Below are 20,163 nucleotides of genomic sequence, written 5' to 3'. Positions count from 1 at the left end.
CCAGCTATCCTAGTGGTAGCATGGACAAGAGCAGTCTTAGGCTAAACTCTGAATGGCATGTGAAGCCAGCTGTGATACCATATATAATCCCTTGAATACCAAATGAAAGGACACCACAACAGATATATATATAAAATAAAGTGTATTTATTCTAGTCAAACCCTCAGCACTCTTTATGAGATTAGAGTTAAGTACAACACAGTCTTATTTAAGCATACATTAAGTCACACAGGTAAGTAATACAGTTAGGCCCTAGGGGCCACGCAAACCATATACTAAGTAAGTGGTATAAGGACCACTGTCACGGAAATAGGATAGGCCTAGGCCATCGCTGGGGCTACACTGCACTAGCAACAGTTAGGAAGTGGGAGGCCCACGGGATTCAGGTGCAGAGTGGAAACACTCACGCGTAATGCGTAAAAGTCGATAGAATTACTAGCAGTTAGAAATTAACAGTTTAAGGACACTTCTGAAGCAGCTAGAGAGTCGAGACTCGGAAACTAGACCCTAGGATAGTCACTACCCTTGTGAGCACCGAAGTACCCAAGTTACCTAGCCCACGGACTGCGGGTGCATAGGTGTGAACTTGCGTCGGGTTTCGTCGTGGACTTCTATGGATGCCTGAAGGAAAGTTGCTGACAGGCAGTCAGTGAAGAGTGTCCGGTGGATCCCAAGGCTGGGATCAAGAAGAGAGGATACCTGCAAGCAGAAGGGACAGAGTCAAGGTCACTAGCCAGTGACCACGTGGAACCAGGAAGGAACCAGGCGATGTCGTGAAGATTGCAGGTGAAGGTGAAGCTTGTCGCTGCAGCCACGAGGACCAGGGAACGTCGAGGACGACCAGGACCAGGAGGCGAGCTGTCCCACGAAGGCTCTTGCTGTCGGCGGCGTCGAAGTTGGACTAGGACTCACCAAGCCTTGGCAAGCGGAACCCACGAAGAACGGAGGACTTGCTTCTGGTGCAGACCAGGAAGGTCTGGGGTGCTTCCCTTTTGCAAGGAAGCGGGAGCCAGTCTGGAGGAGCCAAACCAGCAGTGAAGATTTCTGGATGCGTCGTCACAAAGGCCACTAGCCAACGGGCAAGCAACCGGACAGGCGCGGCAAGCAGGAAAATGCAGAAGGGCCCCACGCAGGACTCGTGGAGTGTGGGGGGGCTGATCTTCGGTGCAGATGGTGCTTGGGGTTGGGGCTTCTCAATCCCCGGTGCACAACTTCGAGGGTGCCTCAGAAGCTGCGCTGGAAGATACTCGCCACTTTTCCCAGGTAGCCAGTCCCACGTCTCTCGTCGCCTCCACGGATCTCAGCTCGGCTGTGGATGTGGATCAGGGTCGGAGAAGTCTGGAAGTCAAGGCTCTGCAGTCGGTCCCTCGTAGAACTTCAGCAAAGCAAAGGGTAGGGTAGTCTCTTGATGGTGCCTGTTTGCACAGGGTAGCCACTCCTTGGCCACAAGGGAGATTCTTCAGTCTTCTTCTTTCGTCGAATGTCGAAGGTCCAGAGTTTCTGTTCAAGTTGCAGGTTCAGGATAATCTCATCTCCTGGGGCCCAGCTACCACTCTTATACTAATCTGGGGGGCTGGGTTGCCTGCTAGGTCACGCCTTATGGGTGGGACCTGGGAGGGGGGTGGTTACACCCCCTTCCCTTTGTCCAGTTTCGCGCCAGGACTGGGGCTGGAGAGCCCCAGCACCGGTTTGAACTGGACTATGCACGGGACACCTTGTGTGCCCCAGGCATGTCTCATTTGTTTCATCCCTCCCTGCCCCAATACACTAAGGCCTGTCTGGGGTGGTGCTCGCACCTCCCAAGGCAGGAAACCTATTGTCCAAGCCTCCCTTGCCGGGATCACTCCCAGCAGCAGGAGGTCAGACTCGTGTCTGTGGCAGCAGCATCCATTTTGTGATGCTGGGGCTCTGGTTAACTTTAACCGGGTAAGTAGGTTACAACATGTCTTCTCCCTCTAGAAGGGAGGGATAATATCCTCATCCCCAGAAATGGGATGGGGGTATTATTCCAAAGTGTTAGACACCTTACACGACATGTTTTGATAAAGCCAAACCATAGTTACCATAACCGTTTAAGATTATAAGGCACTTTAAGAGTATATGGAAGGCTATATCATAGAGCAGCTATAAGGACATGGTTCCGAAAGCTGCAGACAGGCTCAGCTCATGCTAGAGCACCATCTCACATGTTACCAAGCACTCTGCCTCCAGGATTGTTAAGGCCTGCCATAGGAGTGGCTGATAGGTACACATGTGTCTATATGTAAGTTAGGTATAGGAATACTACACCTAAGCAAGGGGTGATTACACGACCTTGCCCCAACTGAGTGATCAGCCAGTTGTGTCATAATGGAAGGCCAGGCCAGAAGTGGCATAATACATGCTGCAGCCCCTGGTAGGCCTAGGGTACACCTATGCCCTGGGTACCTAAGGTACACTGTACAGGGGCCAATAAGGTGATCCTATCCAAATGGGTTATGCACCTAAAGTACATGGTATTAATTTAGAGAGAACACAGCAGGGCTGTGGGTCTGATTAGCAGGCCCACAGCCACATCTAAGTCGAAAACCAGTAAAGCAAAAGCAAAAAGGGGGGGGAGAACATAGAAAGCAGACCCTACTCTCCTACACTGAGAACCACCTTATTATGATGCATTTGTAAGAATGGTTCTTGAATAGCTAGGGCTTGTAGTTCACCAACTCTTCTTAGAGAAGTTATGGCTACTAAGTAAGCAACTTTCCATGTTAAGAATTGTAGCTCACATTTATGTAGAGGTTCAAACGGAGGCCCCATTAGTCGTGTGAGCACGATATTTAAATCCCACACAGGTGAGGGTGGAACTCTGGGAGGAATTCTCCTTTTGAGGCCTTCCATAAAGGCTTTGATGGTGGGCACTCTAAACAGCGATAAATGTTGTAGGTATGCTGCTATAGCAGCAAGGTGCAGCCGAATAGACGTGTAGGCTGAGTTGTACCTTTGTAGGTGTAGAAGGTAGGTTATGATGTGTGGGATAGACACATCTAGAGGATTGATGGTATTGTTATGGCAATATATCACTAATCGTTTCCACTTGGCTGCATAGCAGGCCCTAGTGGTAGGGTGTCTAGCCTCCTTAATGACGTTCATACAGTCAGGAGGAAGATTAAGGTAACCAAATTCTAAGATTTCAGGAGCCAGATCGCAAGGTTCAGTTGAGCTGGGTCTGGGTGTCTGATCTCTCCACGGTTCTGGGTTAAGAGGCGTGGTGAGAGGTGTAATCTTTGGTGCAGGACTATTGACAGTTCCAACAATGTGGTGTACCACAGTTGTCTGGCCCAAGTTGGAGCAACTAGAATTAGAGTCAGTGAGTGTTGTTGTAGTTTGCGCACCACCAGTGGTATGAGTGGGAGAGGCGGAAAAGCGTACGCAAATCTGCCTGACCAATGTATCCATATCACATTGCCTTTGGATAATGGGTGTGAGTATCTGCCGTCAAAGCTTGGGCATTTGGCGTTTTCGTGGGTGGCGAAAAGGTCTATCTGTGGTCCCCCCATATCTGAAAGTATGGTTGGAGAACTTGTGGATGGAGTTCCCACTCGTGAATGTGTTGTGTTTGATGACTTAACAGATCTGCTATGGTGTTTTGGACTCCTGGGACGTGTTGGGCTAAGAGAAATATATTTTGAGGTATAGCCCACCTCCATATGTTTTGTGCTAGCTGGGAGAGCTGCAGAGAGTGTGTCCCGCCTGGTTTTTGGATGTAGTACATGGCTGTCATGTTGTCCGTGCGGACTAAGACAGCCTTGCCCGATATTTGTTTTTGGAATGCTTTTAATGCTCGGAATATGGCCAGTAATTCCAGGTAATTGATGTGGAATAACTTTTGTTGAGGTGTCCACTTGCCTTGTATGGTGTGATGTAATATGTGAGCTCCCCAGCCGGAGAGCGATGCGTCCGGTGTCATGACAATCTGAGGAACTGGCTCTAGGAATGGTTGCCCTTTGGAAAGGTTTTTGGTGTTCCACCACTGCAGAGAGCGGTGAGTGCGACCGTCTACCAACACCAGATCTGTTAGCTGATCTTGAGCCTGGTTCCATTGTAGTGCTAAGCACTCTTGTATGGGACGCATCTGAGTCTTGCGTGAGGCACTATGAAACTGCAAGAGGCCATCATCCCTATGAGCTGCATGAACACTCTAGCTGGGAGAGAGTGGGGCGGCTGAAATTTGGGTAGGAGAGCGAAAATGCTTGCTATCCTTGGTGGACTGGGATAGGCTAACGCTTTTGAGGCGTTTATTGTGGTGCCGAGGTATTGTTGTATGTGAGAAGATTGCAGATGAGACTTGGTGTGGTTTACTGTGAACCCCAGGTCGTGGAGTAATTGGATAGTCGCGTGAGTGTGATGAACACACTGGTTATACGAGTTGGCTTTTATGAGCCAGTCGTCGAGGTATGGGAAGACGTGAATGTGTTCTCTTCTTAGATGTGCCGCAACTACTGCTAGGCACTTGGTGAATACCCTTGCTGCTGTTGTGACTCCGATAGGGAGTACTTTGAATTGATAGTGCTGCCCGTCCACTACAAACCGGAGATATTTTCTATGAGCAGCGTGTATGGGAATATGGAAATAGGCGTCTGAGATCTAAGGTGGCCAGGAAGTCGCCCTTTGAAAGTAGAGGGAGGACTTGCTGAAGTGTGACCATGTGGAAGTGGTTTGATTGTATGTACCGGTTTAGTGGCCTGAGGTCTAGAATAGGTCTCAGAGAGCCATCCTTCTTTGGTATGAGAAAATACCGGGAGTAAACTCCCTTGCTTTGTTGGTGCAGGGGAACTAGTTCTATTGCACTTTTTTGTAGTAAGGAAAACACCTCTTGTTTGAGGAGTGACAAATGGTCTGCTGACATTGGATGCTGTTTGGGTGGCATGTTTGGGGGGTAGAGCTAAGTTCGAGACAGTAACCTGATTGCACTATTTGTCGCACCCACCTGTCTGTGGTGATGTTGGTCCAGACAGGAAGGAACTGCTGTAGTCTTCCCCCGACAGGAGTGGAATGGTCCGGAGGAAGCGGAGGGAAGTCATTGGGCAGGGGAGGAGGCAGAGCGGGTGTTGTTAGTTTTGCCTCTGCCTTTGTTATTGTTGCCTCTGTATCCTCCTCTGTGGTAACCTCTTGTGAAGGTGGATTGGGTGGGAGACTTGTAGGAGGTGGATGGGGTATCAGACGAGTATCCCCTGGAGTTGCCCCTGTAGGATGAGCGACGAAAAGAACGTCTCGGAGCTTGTGATTGCAAGGCTCCCATTGATTTGGCTGTATCTGTGTCCTTTTTCATCTTCTCAAGGGACGCATCATTATTAGGGCCAAAGAGGTGTTGCTAGTCGAATGGCTGATTAAGTATAGCGCTTTGCACCTTAGGTTTAAACCCGGAAATGCGTAGCCATGCGTGCCTATGAAGGACGCTTGTGTTCACTGCTCTGGACGCGGTATCTGCTACGTCAAGAGCACACCGGACAGAGGTGTTTGTGATAAGTTTACCCTCTTGTATTAGGTCGTTGGCCTTATGTTTGTATTTGTCGGGGAGGTGTTGGAGCAGGGACTCGAACTCCTCGTAGTGAGCCCTATTGTATCTGGCTAACCGGGCTTGAGTATTTGCGATGCTCCAAATATTAGCTGCCTGGGACGCTGTTCTTTTGCCTGAGGCGTCCAGGAGTTTAGACTCTTTGTCAGGCGGAGCTGCATCACCTGTTGACTGCGAATTAGCCAGTTTCCTAGCATTTGAGACGACCATGGAGTCTAATGGAACAGGGCCCCTGATGTAAGCTGGCTCTGTAGGGGCAGCTTTGTATTTCTTCTCAATTCTAGTATGGATGATTCTAGCTCTGACAGGGTCTTTAAATACTTTTGTAGCGTGTTTAATCACCCCTTTGAGCATGGGCAAAGTGGATGTGGATCTTTGGGTGGTTTCGAAAGTGTCCATTAAAAAATCATCTTCTACTGGATCTGTATGGAGGTCGACCCCATGGTACTGGGCAGCTCGGTGTATTAGCGGATTAAACCCCATGGTATCTTCTAGTGGGGAAGGCCTAGAGGGGTAGATGTCCACTTGTGGGACATGTGGGACATTAGGGACATCAGGCGTATTAAAGTAATCCCATGGGTCAGGGGAGCTTGGAGAACTGGGGTCATCTAGTGGTATGTTGTCACTGTCCCCTGTGTCATCATATGTGTCATCGTCATCTACTGGTGGAGGGGATGGTGTAGGAGACGGAGGTCGGGGAGGTGGAGTAGGTGGTGGTGGTGGTGGTGGAGAAGGTACCCTAAGAGGTGATGTGGCTATATCCCTCTTTTTAGGTAGTGGAGCTGGTGCAGGCATGCTCAGTGGAATCTTTCTGGAACTGAGAGTCAATTGACTGGTTTTAGGGTCTTTAGTTTAAGTTTTTTGTTGAGGGTCTGGTTGAAAAAGCTCTTCCAAGGAAGGTTGGGTGTTCGGTGTCGACGATGTCGGCATCGAGGGCTTTTTCGGCGCTGGCTGCGGAGCTGTTTTGGGCTTGGAGCCATGTGATTTGTCAGTCTCTGCATTTTTTCGGTGTCGACTTTTTCGGCTCCAAAGAGCGTGAGTCCGAAGTTTTGGAGAGTGGCTCCTTCATCGGTTTTGAGTGTTTTTTCGGTGCCGGGGAGTCACTAGTTGGGAGTCTTCGGTCCCGATGGTTTCGGGGTGGAAGTCGCAGTCGGCCCGAGGGTGGGTGCGGCTTCTTTTTCGGTGCCGATGATTGGGTCTGGGCACCGTCAGCAGGCAGACTCGAGCCTAGTCGCCGGCAGGCTTAGTAGGCTTCTTTACCGGGCTCGAGGGCGGGGCATGGGAAGCAGTGTGTCGGTGTGCACCTGAGCCCGAAGGCGAAGGTGTGACTGAAGCCTTTGTTGTTATGGGGAGTGGGTCGGGGTCGACGTCTGTACTTACGACCCGTTGAGCTGGAGTCACTTCTTCGACGTCTGAATCATCGGCTTCGGAGGCGCTGATGAGCTCTTCTTCGACCCGTTCTTCTGGCACATCGACACCCTCGTACAAGATGTCGTCGGGGATCGAACTCTAAGAGCGAGCCATGGTCCTTCAAGCTCGTCGATTCCGGATGGTCTTCTTCGAGCGGAAGGAGGCACAAGCTCTGGAGAGAGGCAGTGGTTACACACCTCATGCAGGTCGGTGTGGGGAAACTTCGACCTACATCGAGGACACTTCTTAAATGGCATCCTTTCCATGAGCCACATGCCAAGGCTCGGTTCGGCCCAAAGGCCTTCTTCGATGACCAGAATGGAAGATTGGTAGAGAAGCGCACCGATTAGGGGTCGCGTTCGAGACAATACCGTCGAAAAGGTGAAGGATTGCGCGTCGAAACTGGAATCGGTAACTGTGCCGACTGGAGCGCGAGCAACACATCCGAACCAGATGGCGGAAAAAAACAATCTGAGGATGGAGCCGATGCCCATGCGCACTATGATCTTAAGGAGGAGTCACATACCTCGTGACTTCCAAAGACTTTCCAGGACAAAAACAAGTGCAAACATCCGGACCCAACACCAGGTGGCGATCTATGCAAAAGTGTGTAATCTGCAGCTCATATGCCTCAAACATATTGTTACCGAAGGTAAATAACTCTTCCATCTGATAGACATCTAGCCGCAGATTCCTTAAATTCGAATAGATACCAAAGCCATACTCCATAGGAGGAGGGTCTGTGAAACAACCACCAAGTTCCAGGAGAACATATTCGTCAACTGCTGACGAAATACGGTGGAAACCGCAATGCCAGGAAAACGGACATCAGACCCATGACCCACCTTAAGGAGCATGAACAAGGGATGGTAAAGACACCAAATCCGACGAGGGACGGTGTGAGACCTCTGTCGCCCAGACACAGACGAAAGTGCTAACATAAGAAACAATGCAGTGAGACCTTTAAAAAGAAGGATCCCAGCACCGGTCCCTATAATCCAAGAGGAACGAAGTTCCAAGGGTCAAAACAACATGACAACGGTAAAGCATACCGCCTGAACACATACCACAGTGGAAGCCACGAGTAACAGGGAACAGTCGGAGACAGTCTGCCCAAGAACAGGAGCCGCAGCAGGAGGCCCGTGGGTGTAAGAAAAAACACCGTAATGTGTACCCCCTAGGACATGTGACAGCAGTGGCAGGGCCGAACCAAGAGCCTAGTGCCAACCGAGACAGAGGAGCCACCATTGAGCAAAAGCATGCAGGAGGTAGGCATGCAGCCGAACAAATTAAAAGGCACCACAGTGAGTGGAGAACCTGCAGAGCTATGAACACAGAGGGTACTATCCCGAAGGAAAAGAAAGCAAGAATATTTGACACTGAGGCAAAAAGACTTAGTAAGCGAGCGCCCCAGTGGCGTGAAGAATCCACGATATACACCTAAAGAGGCAGGAATGTCGCCACATGTATGTGGAGTGACGAAATCCTAATTAGGGGAGTCATGCAAGCAGTACCACGGCACCGGGGTGCTGCATAACAGGTAAGATTTCAGCAAAAACAAAGAGGTCCCAGAGGGGGGAAGAATCCTGGTCTCCTGTGAGACAGGCAGAAACATAGACCACAAGACTACCCATAAAGAATGGAGAGAAGGCACAGAAAGAAGCTGGGCGCCAAGAATTCTACACCGTCTACCAAAATGGAGAACGTAGAGAAGAATACACACAGTAATGCCACCTAAAGAAGCACCTGTGCCAGAACTCACACCCAGAAAAACATCAGGGGCGGAGCACAGATCCAGTGGCAGAAAGGCATAGACAAGAGCCACTCCCTGAGAATTAAGAATATGCACAGGACAGGAAGGGACAGACCGGACCCCGTGTCCTGCCAGAAACAATGAACCAGAGACTGTGCCAGGGAAGACCCGCCCCCCCCCCCCAGGGACGCATGTCCACCGATAGACAGGCAACCACAGCGAGGTTGCAGAAACACGCCAGGTTGACAAAACCCCTTACGGAGGTGGGGATGTATTACGGACCAACCAAAGACAACCAATTGTAACACTTGGAGAGAAACTAATCACATGGATATCACCAGAGACATCCTACAACAGTAGGAAGAGTCAGCATGCATCAAAAGTTCCTGGGTAAGGAAGAGTAGCAATATGATTGCCAACAAATACCCACATAGGGTAAGGCACAACCCTACAAAAGAAGGGTTCCTCTTGAGACATGCACGTAGGCAGAGGCACAAAAGAAAGGCTTAACCAGCTGTATCAGAATAAGTAAGGAAGATGGCTGAGCAGCCACACAACCCAAAACATCTGCAGCCCACAACGGGTAACAGAAAGGAAAGGGACGGCACAGTCGTGAAACCAAAAATCCTCCACGAAGATTAAAACCGAGGAAGACATATATACAGGAGGTGTCTGACCACCGACTCAGTGCGGGCGTCAAAAAGAGTGACCCCATGAAACGGTAGATCTCTAAGCAGCTCCTGAACATGCTCTGGGAAAACGCCATTGCGTAACTATGCGTGGCGGCGCATGGCAACCGACCTGGCCATAGCACGACCCAAAGAGTTTGTGGCGTCCATGGCTGACCGAATTGAAAAGTGTGCCACATCATGGCCATCACTGACTAGGTGGACCAGATCGGCACAAGAGTTCTCCGGCAAGGAGTGGAGGGGCCGTTCAACAGCGTCCCAAAGGGCAACCGTAGCCCGAGCAAATACACACAACGTGTTGAGGGACCGGAGTACCTAGCTGGCGGATGCAAACACATCGCGGACAAAGGACTCCAACCACCGAGACTCCAGGGTGGGAGGATGCAATGGAACAGGAGTGACAGAGAGCTGCCTGAAGCACAAGTCCTCCAGCTCCAGGATGAAGGGTCAAACAGGCAGGCTCATTGGGAGCTGGCCGATGGCGATGTGACACGGCACGATCCACGGGGTCCCCCGGGGAGGGCCTTGCCCACGTTCCGAGAAGGATGTCAAACAATGACTCCGCAAAAGGTAACAATGGTTCCATGTTCCCTGCGCCCTGGTGGAGAATATCCAGCAAAGGCTCCGAAGGACTAGAGGCTGAGGGAGGCTCAATCCTTAAAATGTCTATAGCCGTGCAAACAGCCCTGACAAACATCCCACTAGCCTCCGTGGCCCGGCAAGACGGCGTGAGCCAGTCATCAGTAGGTGATGGATGCAAGCTAATCCGGCCATTTAGAGGCTCAGGAGCAGGATGAGTAAGCCAATGCTCCACTGGCGCCTGCACTGGAGAGCAGTGAAATGACTCAGGGAGTGGTGAACCCACCGACCAATAAAGCCGGAGACGGCACCGATCGGCGTTGAGGTGATGTCGAGCCGGCATCAGAGACCTCCGAAAAGGCCCCGACCGGTGGAGCAAGTGTCGGCGACCTCCCAAGACGAGCAGGCGACCTCCGAAAAGGTTTCGACCCCTGGAGTGTAGCTGGTGTCGGCGACCTTCGAAGAGGCCCGACTCGCTGAGTCGATCTGGCGTCGGCAACCCCTGAAAAGGCCTCGACCCTTTGAGTCGAGCCAGCTTTCCGGACCCATGGAAACACGCTATCATCAACTTCCTCCTCAACTCCTTAAATAACCTGTGGTCTACCAAACTACTGACTGATATCCCTCTTTCCCTACCCGGCCAAGGTCTTGGAAAAAATCAACAAGTGCCTCTACGACCATCTCGCCAATCACCAGCTTCTCGACACCCCGCTAATCAGGATTTAGACCCAACCTAAAGATTAAATCTCTTGCTGCCCTCATAGCAGCAAGAGATTAAATCCAGATGATCCTTGACAGAGGGGAAACCGCAGCCCTCATCCTCCTAGAACTATCAGCAGCCCTCAAAACAATTTCCCATTGCATTCTGATCCCATGACTCCACAAAGCAGGTATCTAGGAACCCGCCCTTGAGTGAATCTGCTCCTTCCTCACTGGAAGAACCCAAACAGTCAAAATGCCACCCCCCCCCCCCCACACACACACTCCTTTAAGCACAGGAACTCATCTGCGGAGTCCCACAAGACTCCTCCCTCAGTCTGATGCTCTTTAACAGCTACATAACTCAACTGACCATGTCATATGGACTCACAACCTAAACAAGTGCACATACACTGATGACACACAACTGATACTCTCCCTCTCAGACAAAATACCAAAGTGGTCATCTGAATGAAATCCAACTGTCTCAAACTGAACTTGGACAAGAGATGGTCTTCGGGAAAGACGCCTAGCCATCAGACAACAACTTGTGGCTCACAGACCTCAGAACGCCCGCCCCCATGTTCCTCAAAAACAACTAACCTCGGAATCATCACAGACAATAAACTAGACATGACTTCCCAAGTCAAAGCAGTAGCCTCTCCCTGCTTCAATACCTTAAGGATACAGAAGAAAATCTTTAAGTGGCTACCAGACAACATCATGAATATGATAAGCTAAGCCCTTACCCTCACCAGACTACACAATGGAACACATTGTATGCAGGGATAACCAACCAGCTCACAAGACAGCAAACCATCCAAAATGCAGCAGCCACACTAGTCCTCAACTCCTCACATGGCCCACATCACCCCTTAGGGAACTCTATTGCTCCAGATACACAAGAGTGCACACTTCAAGATCCTTACTCACACCTACAAAGTACTCCACAACACAGGCCCAGCCTACCTGAATAGTGCATTAATTTTCACCAATGTTCCAGACACTTCCGCACTGCTGAGCTCTTACTAACACACACCCCATGCATACACAATAGCAGGGCAGAAGGTCGCGCCTTCTCTTACCTGGATCCTAAAGACTGGAAAGACTTCTCCCAACACATCAAAGCCTCCTCCTTACTTTACACTAAGCTTAAGACCTGTCTCTTTCAGTAAGCTCTCATAGGGCCGGCCTCACACACCAGCTACATAGAGCCTGGATACCTTCACTGGTGATAAGCGTGCTATAAAAACACCAATGACATAACATTCCAAATCTGCCACAGCACATGAGCGATCTCAAGATGGGGGGCTGGATGACCGCTTGAGTAAGATCAGTCCTTTTTGATTTCTTACAAGATATGAGAACAATTGAAGGAGGCTTTGACAAACATCTAATTTAGAATTATAACACTGGGAAATACCTGAAAAGTCTAAAAATCAAGGCTACAGCTATGGATCTACAGATTCAAGCACACAAGTTAGAACTTTAATGGACAGCACCAGTGTAAGTAGCCATTTGTGAAAGCTTAGCCAAGCTTATCTATCAAAATGGGATGGTGGAGATGAATTTTTAACAATTCTGTGGCCAAATGTTCAGGATGTATTTACTTTAGCTGGGTTGTATTGATGCTTTATTTATTAAAAATAATGTTATACACCTTCTATACAATACAGGAGCTTATACAGATTTCATAGTGTCCTCTCGCTTCACTTTTTTAGGATATTGCCAATAATTTTTAGGTCTCGCCTACAGGCAGCCCAACTGTCAGATGTGTGCAGCCAGAACACAAGCTTTTAGATGCACAATTGGGATTCAGGAGTACTCATGTAGACCACAACCACTCAAACTGATCAATGGAATGAAGATTTCTAGGGTCATAAAGTCGAATTTTATTTCCTGTATGTTTATGGGGGATTGAATCTGATGAGTTCCATAAGGCACTGATCATTGACTAAGAGATCCCTGCAGTGAGTGCTTCTGCTGGAGTTTACAGAGTGCATCATAAACGTGAGTTGGAGCTGGGACTTGCAAAGACTGGTGGTCAAGCAACTGACTATAGTGCTCTGCCATCTGCATCAAGGACATGAAGAGTTTGGCCACCCTGATGCAAGATACTTGTAATGCAAAAGCCTCTGGAACCACAAAGCTGACAAAGCGTTATTTTTAGGAGTGATCCATGGTCTCATGGGAGGCAACGTCTCTCTCTGAACTTCAGATGTCAAAGGTCATTTTGAAGGTCTCAACAGGATTTTGGGTACGTCACTGAGAATCCACAATGGAATAGGGACCCAAGGGTATTGATGAACTCTGCTAGATTCCTTCAAGAAGCACAGATCCTCTGGACAGGGCTAGCACTATAACATCTGTATCAATAGTAACAAAGCCAGGCTTATTCTTCTGTTGGAAGGATCTCCTGTCTGAATAATGTTTAGCACACAAGGAAGAGAAAAAACTCCTGCTATGGTTTTGAAAGAAGACATAGCCTTCAAAGAACTAAAGGCATTTGCTGGCTGGAAGAGAGGTGAAGGCCTTGTCTATACTGCTTGCAGGCCTCGAAAAAACCTACTCGCTATGCTGAGTCAGATTTGATCAGGGTGAGTTATATTTAGGACCTACACACTCCTTTTGGCGAGCTGACAAACAATAGGTGTTATGTTCACTCACAAAGGGAAGGAGCATTAAAGATGCCTTTAAATCTTGTTTTTATCTTGTCACATTTATTCTGTGTTCAGAGACAGAGGTCAAAAGTCAGTTTACATCCACAATTACTTTTCTTTCTCTGACCGCAAACTTTGAGGACACTGTAAAGTGAACTGTCTGACAAATGTGCTGTACAAAAAGTGTGAAATGAAAGCCTGCAGGATGTCATGTTTTATTCTAACACATTTAAAAAGCTAAAAAGTGAACTGTGCAAACATTTCAAAATACATTTCATTAGATATGAAAGCCCTTGTTTTGTAATTCTGTGTGATGAAAAAAATATTTTAATACGATGAAAAATCAGAACACTTTATTTGGTGATGTGCAAATGATAAATATGTTTGCTAAAACCCAATTTCCACAGATTATGGCTCATATACTATATAGTTTAAGAAGTAAGACTGCTTGTTAGTGGGAACGTTTTTGGCAATTTCAATGGAAAATGTGCTGTCTGTAAAGGACTGTGCACTGCCACCTCATGTTTTAGTAATATATTTAATATTAGTGTGTTTTTAAAGATGAACTGAGAAACATTCCTCTGATGGGAATGCTATTAGTGAACTAAGAGGCAAATCAGGGGCCATGTGTACCCTGCATGTGGGCTAGATTCTTCTTATACATGAAGCAAACGTCTAGTCTATTAAATCTAACCAAAAAGGTTTTTCTCTACAGCAGGAATGCTAAACTCACATATTAGAAAGTGCTATCATATATGATAATGAAGAAAAAAGAAAGTGGCTCTGCAAAATAAAATATTTGCCAAGGACGACATAATGAGAACCATTACGGGTCAAGTACATTACAGTTAGATCGAGTAAATTATTCAAGTTACTCAACCTGGATGACTAGAAATATTTTTATGATTTTTCAAAGGCCTGGCTTGTGTGGTGCTCATGAGATTTTACCATGTCCTTTCTCATTTTACACAGCTGAAGTATCTCAACACTCGAGGGATCAAATAAGTTCTTCCCATCAGAAGAGAGGTTAATTACTTTTTCCTGGGTCTCTGGCTTAAAGTCTGTAAATTTAAGCCACAATTTCAAATGAAAGGAAAGAGCGAAGTACATAATCCTGGCAGCAGTATGTCGTCTCTGGTCATCAGTAGTTTGTTTCTCTGCCTCCTTGCCCAGCATAAGCACATATCTATACTCCGCATAGGTAGAGTCTGATACCAATCATGTGTATTAGCTCAACTTGTGGCAGAGGTGCAGTCCTCAGCTGCCCATGACAGCTTTAAGTGTGAAGCAAAGACTGCCCAACTATAAATTGTCTCCCCATACATTTCAAAACACTTACTTTTTATATATAGAGACACACACACATACTATACTAAAACGTGTCCTTCAGCAGTGCCATCAACTTTACCAGACACTGGGCTGGGGTGTTTTTGGAGGTAAAGACTGGACTGTTTTTGGGAGCTCAATGAAATTGTGTCTGAAAGCTTTGAGAGACTGGTTGCTCAGAAAATGATCTGTCAGATCTTTTGAACCTGCTGGAGAATCTGGAAGTCAATGGCCAGCGGAAGTTTCTGTAGAGAATCTGCTTTCCGCACCAGAGCACAAATGCTATTACTCTCCGATGGAGGTGGACATTCCCTCAAAACATTTACCATTACGGCAGGATGGTAACACCTTCTGTGGTACAGGGTCTTTGTGGTCTTCAGTACCAGTCTTTGGGTTGGTGCTCAAGATACCTTACTTGCAGCACTGCTTCGGAGGGGGGGGGGGGTGTATCTGGAGTCTCATGTTATGAGAAGCAGGTTTGTTGGGGGGAAAAAGGGAACTAGGAATTACATGCATACATGCTGGGTGGCTAGCAGGAAATATAGGTCATATGTATGTGTGCACGATACAGGCACATAAAGTTCCAAGTTAACAGCTTTTTAAGATCCAGAACCTACCACAACGTGGCATGGTACTTACTAAGTTGAAAGTGGGACAAAGTTAGTATGTAAAGGTAAGAAAAATATTTCTTACTTTGAAACTATCTGTGTGTAGCTTGTTTAAATAAAAGTCCTTGTTTTCCTCAATGACCTGAAGCTTTGCTGTTGGTCTCTGAATGACCACAGGATACACAGTCCTTTTATCTGGAGGCGAGGTCTTCAACAGGGAAGATTTAAAGACCTTGTCACCCTGCCAAGGATCCTCCCCTACTGTAGTTGAATGTAGAGTCTCCTCTGCCCAACATCAGGCTGTTCTAGCAGCTCAATGGCTGGGGTTGTGTCACTCTTCGTCAAGACTGGATTCAAAACTAATTTCAGCAACATAGGAGTAGACTTGGGCACTGAAGATATCAGATGGACATCTTGGGGCAAAAAAAAGGCATGATCTGGATTTGAGGCTCAATAACCTTGGTTTGAGGCTTTTCTGGAGAAGAGACTGGTTCTCAGTTCCGAACTGTCTCAGGAGCAGTGGCTGTCTTCGAGATGCTTCTCAATTTTGATCCCTGGAGGCAGGATCCTCAGATGGATCTGTGAGGTGTTCGTGGTGTCGGTGTCCTGGGTCCGGGTTTGATGTGGCCCTGGAGACTCTTCCACCTCATTGTCAAAGCCTTCGGAGACTAGGTTTTCAGGGCTTCTAACCAATTTACCATCTGGTACACCAGAAAGGCCCTCTACTTCTAAGCAGGCTCCCATAATGTCCTTGGGTCTCAAGACTAACACCAGCCCTATAAAGTCCTTGCGCTGCCTTTTAGACTGCGTCCACTGACGTTCTCATCTGTCTGTAATAATGTTTTTGTAGGCCTGAAAGGATGAACAGATTGATTCCTCATGGTCAGTGGGGAAGCAAAGATAGGAAACCAGGTTATGGTCAAACCACCTTGTGAGAAAGTGGCTCTGTATATACTGTTCCTTAATAGGTACAGGGTGTACAGAGTCCACATACCCCAAGGGTTTAACAGAGGTTAAAGTTAGATATAACCTTACTCTCTAAAGTGGTAGCTTGGTCAAGCAGTAAGGCAGTATCAGAGGACAGTGTAAAGCATTTGTTGTACACACTCAGTCAGCAAATGGTTCCACACACTCAATAAATGAACTCTAGGCCAATGGTTTATATAAAAAAAAATTATGCTTGTTTTATTTTAGAACCAACACTTGGAATTAAAATATACTTTGTCGACAGGAGAGGTTTCATATAAATACTTTTGTATATGCAATAGACTTTAGTAAACAGTTACAAGTAGTTGCAGTAGGCAACTCTATTTCTAAACACAACAATACATTGAGCTCAATGATAAATTCAAGTTATTTGCAACAAATTACTTTTTAGATTACTTTTGTAATTCCAGGACTGGATCCTAGATTCAGTCCTGGGTCAGTTCTCCGAATCAAGTGATGAAAGTCGACTTAAGTACTGTAATGATTTTTAACTAATATTTAGCGATTTTAAAAGTTGACACTTAGAAAATATTTCAGAGAAAACAATCAATGATTCCCTATGGAAGAAAATTCAGGTTATAGGTACAGTATGTTCTCGTTACTTTTGTAATCCAGTACTGGGTGCCTAACCTCAGTACTGGGACCTTTATCCAAAACAGGTAAGTAATTACGTTTTCAGATATTATACGATTTTTGAAGAATATTTAAAGATTGCAGAAATCAACACTTAGAAGAAATTTCACAGAAAAACAGTCAATGGTTTCCTAAGGAAGAAAATTGAGTTAAGGGTAAGTACAGTTGTGGGTATTTTTCAGAGTCAGTGCTGGGCACCAAGATCCAGCACTGGGAGTTCACCTAAGAGCAGGTGAGTAAATTCGTTTTTGTCACTCGGCTGATTTTTGGTGAATATTTGAAGATTTGAAAAGTCCACACTTAGAAGAAATTTCAGGAAAAAGCCAGTCAATGTTACCCTATGAGGAAAATAGAGTTTGCGGTTTAAGGGTAAGTTCTCGACTGGCAGAGTTGAAGTTCTGTGCATAGACTCAGGGGTCTCCCAGGGTCAGGTAGGTACAGTTGGTTCACCCTCAGCGACTCTAGGGCGGCCGGGTGCAGCGAGAGTTAGGCCCAATGTTATCCTATGAGGGATAGGGGGGCCTTGTTTGGTGGCTGCTGTCTGGCAAGCCACGCGGCTGTGGGAGCTGGGCTCCTGGTCACTTACTCGGGGCAAGTGGGGAAGTAGGTAGGTGTAGAGTTTTCGCTGCCAGGGCCACTCAGGCGGCTGGGTGCAGAGTGCTTTTGAGCCTTCGGGCACTCAATGGATTTCAATGGGAAATCTCCGGTTTGGAAAAAGACTGCAAGCTCGGGGACGAGGACTCTTCAGGTGCCACCACCACTTCGAGAGGTAAGTTAGGTAGTTGGAGGATAGGTAGGTACCCCGGGATTGGACACAGAGGGCCGAAGGGCGCCGGGTGCAGGGGTGCCTTTTGGTGTCAGAAAATCTTACCCTCTGTTGATCGCGGTTGGGGTGGCACACTGTTCTGAGGCTGCAGGCTTCTTCAGGATTGTCGAGGGGGGTCCTTGGGTGCCAGACTCGGGGTCACAGTCGCCGTGAGGTCGTCCTCGTGGGTTTAGTTCACTCCGGCACCGGCCAGGCTTGGCTGGTGCAGAGTGGGCTGGGATCGCGGTTCCGGGCTGCTGCCAGGGGTGAAAAGGTAGGTTCTGAGTAGAGCCTCTACTCATGGGAGTCCCAGGGGATCAGAGTTCAAAGGTAGCCAGGTCCTCCGGAGTTTGAGGTTGCTGGCCACAAGAGATGCCGGGTTTGGAGCAGGAGCAGGTTCGAGGTCGACAGGCCGGTAGGGCTCGGGCCAAAGCAGTTGGTGTCTCCCTCTCCTTAGCAGCTGCAGGCCAGGTCTTCTTTTCTTCTTGCTCTTCTTGTAGTTTCGGAATCTGGAATCTGGGGAAGGAAGGTTCAGGGTGCCCCTAAATACTAGATTTAGGGGAGTTACAGGTAGGTGAAGGGCAGGGACCAATGGGTCCCTGTCCTGGGGTGGGTACAGCCCCTATCCTGCCTCTCTCCTTTGGGAGGGGGCAGTAGCCTAGTCCTGATAGGGTAGGGCTCCCCATCTTCAAGATGGCGAGAGCCCGGAGATGTGCTTCACCTCGCCTCCCCCACCTGAGGGGTGGGGTTGGCAGGCTGGCACATCCCCTGTCCTTATTTGGGGTTTCCGGCCAAAGCTTCCCGCCAGAGTGGGGGGTTGCAGGGGCCTGGGGAAGCTCACAGAGGCGGCATGCCTTTGAAGCTTCCCCCTGCCCATCCTGGGGGAGGAGATTTAGCACCTCGCCCAGGATGTGCATTGTTAAAGGACCAGGAGAGCAGGGGCTCTCCTACCCAGGGGTCCAGCAACATGTCTGCTGGGTGGCAGCCTAGGCAGCCTCAGAGCAGACGTGGATTCGTAGGTTAGGTTTCAAGGGGCACCTCTAAGATGCCCTCTGGGGTGCTGGGTACATTAAATCCCACACTGGCATCAGTGTGGGTTTAATGTGCTGAGAAGTTTGATACCAAACTTCCCAGTCTTTAGTGTTGCCATTATGGTGCTGTGGAGCTAGTGTTTGACGAGCTCTCAGCATCATGTACTCTTAAATGGCAGCACTGCACTTACAGGGCTCAGGAATTGACCTGGGCACTGTAGGGGCACAGGGCTCCTGCTCCTGTGCCCACACCATTGGCATAAGACACCCAGCTAGAGGGGTGACTGATGTATGCCATGGCAGTGTAGGTGATTGGCATGGCACACAGGGATGTGTGCCATGTCGACTTTATTTTGGTCTTGCACCCAAACACTCAGCCTGCAAAGGCAGTGTGTGTGTGTAAGGGTACAGGGCCTCTAAGGGTGGCACAAGGTGTGCTGCAGCTCTTAGAGGCCTTCCATGGTCACAAAGCCCTGGGTACTTAGGGTACCATTTACTAGGGGCTGACATGTGGCCAGGGTTTGCCGGTTTGGTTTGTTTTAGGGAAGGAACATAGGCCCTGGGCACCTGATTGGCAGGAGTCCAGGGCACACACAGTCAAAGTACATTCAGCAATTCAGCAAAATGTGGGGGCATACCATGCAAGAGAGATGGTACTTTCTCACACACCTGAACTTACTCTTGCACTTACAGAAAAACTGGAAAGGCATGTGTAGTATCCTCAGGTCATGTTATTATGTTCCCTTCATTCTGTACCTAGCTGCTCAGCCATGATCTGTAAAACACGTGCTTATGATTCAATCCAATACGACCTAGCACTGACTGAATCCCTCCAAATCCAGCGACAAATCATCCATAGCGGCATAAATAACATTTGTTTCCATTACCCAATTAATGATGCATACAGGATGAAAGGCTTGGCTTGCTCGCTGGCATGAATACTTTGATCTGCTAAAAAAACAGACCGCTAAACGAGCAAGTTCCTTACCTTCAGTAACTCTCTTTCTGGTGCATATTCTAACTGCAGATTCCTCACCATGTGAATATTCCCAGGTGCCCGATTGGATCTGTTGATTTTTTTTGTTCAGCAAAGACCCGGAACACCCTGCCTCTCCACCTCAGGCAATCACTGTCACTGCCTCAATTAAGGAGGTACCTCAAGACCTGGCTCTTCGACTGAATCACAGTGCCTTAGATGTATCCGCAGCTCCACCCCACTACCCCACCCAGTGCCTTGAGATCCTTACAGGCGAGTAGTCTCACTTTACAGTCACTTGATTGATTGCTTGAACCTCAAGCCAATACATCCAAATAGTTATTACAGCAGATTGTATTTTTTTAAGGCCTTTCTGCTCTAACAAAGTCTTCCCTGTACAAGGTTTAACATATTTCTCCTGCTCATGACTGAACATTTAATGCTGGGTAAACACTC

General features: G+C 48.1%; 1 protein-coding gene across 5 annotated transcripts in view; it reads right to left on the bottom strand.

Moving 5' to 3' along the window:
- UGGT1 (UDP-glucose glycoprotein glucosyltransferase 1) overlaps nucleotides 1-20,163 on the bottom strand; it is an 827,334-nt gene that overhangs the window by 422,831 nt on the left and 384,340 nt on the right. The window lies entirely within an intron of this gene.

Source organism: Triturus cristatus, chromosome 11 (assembly GCF_964204655.1).
Source record: "Triturus cristatus chromosome 11, aTriCri1.1, whole genome shotgun sequence".
NCBI classification, from domain to species: Eukaryota; Metazoa; Chordata; class Amphibia; order Caudata; family Salamandridae; genus Triturus; species Triturus cristatus.
This window is presented reverse-complemented; position numbering and strand designations above follow the sequence as displayed.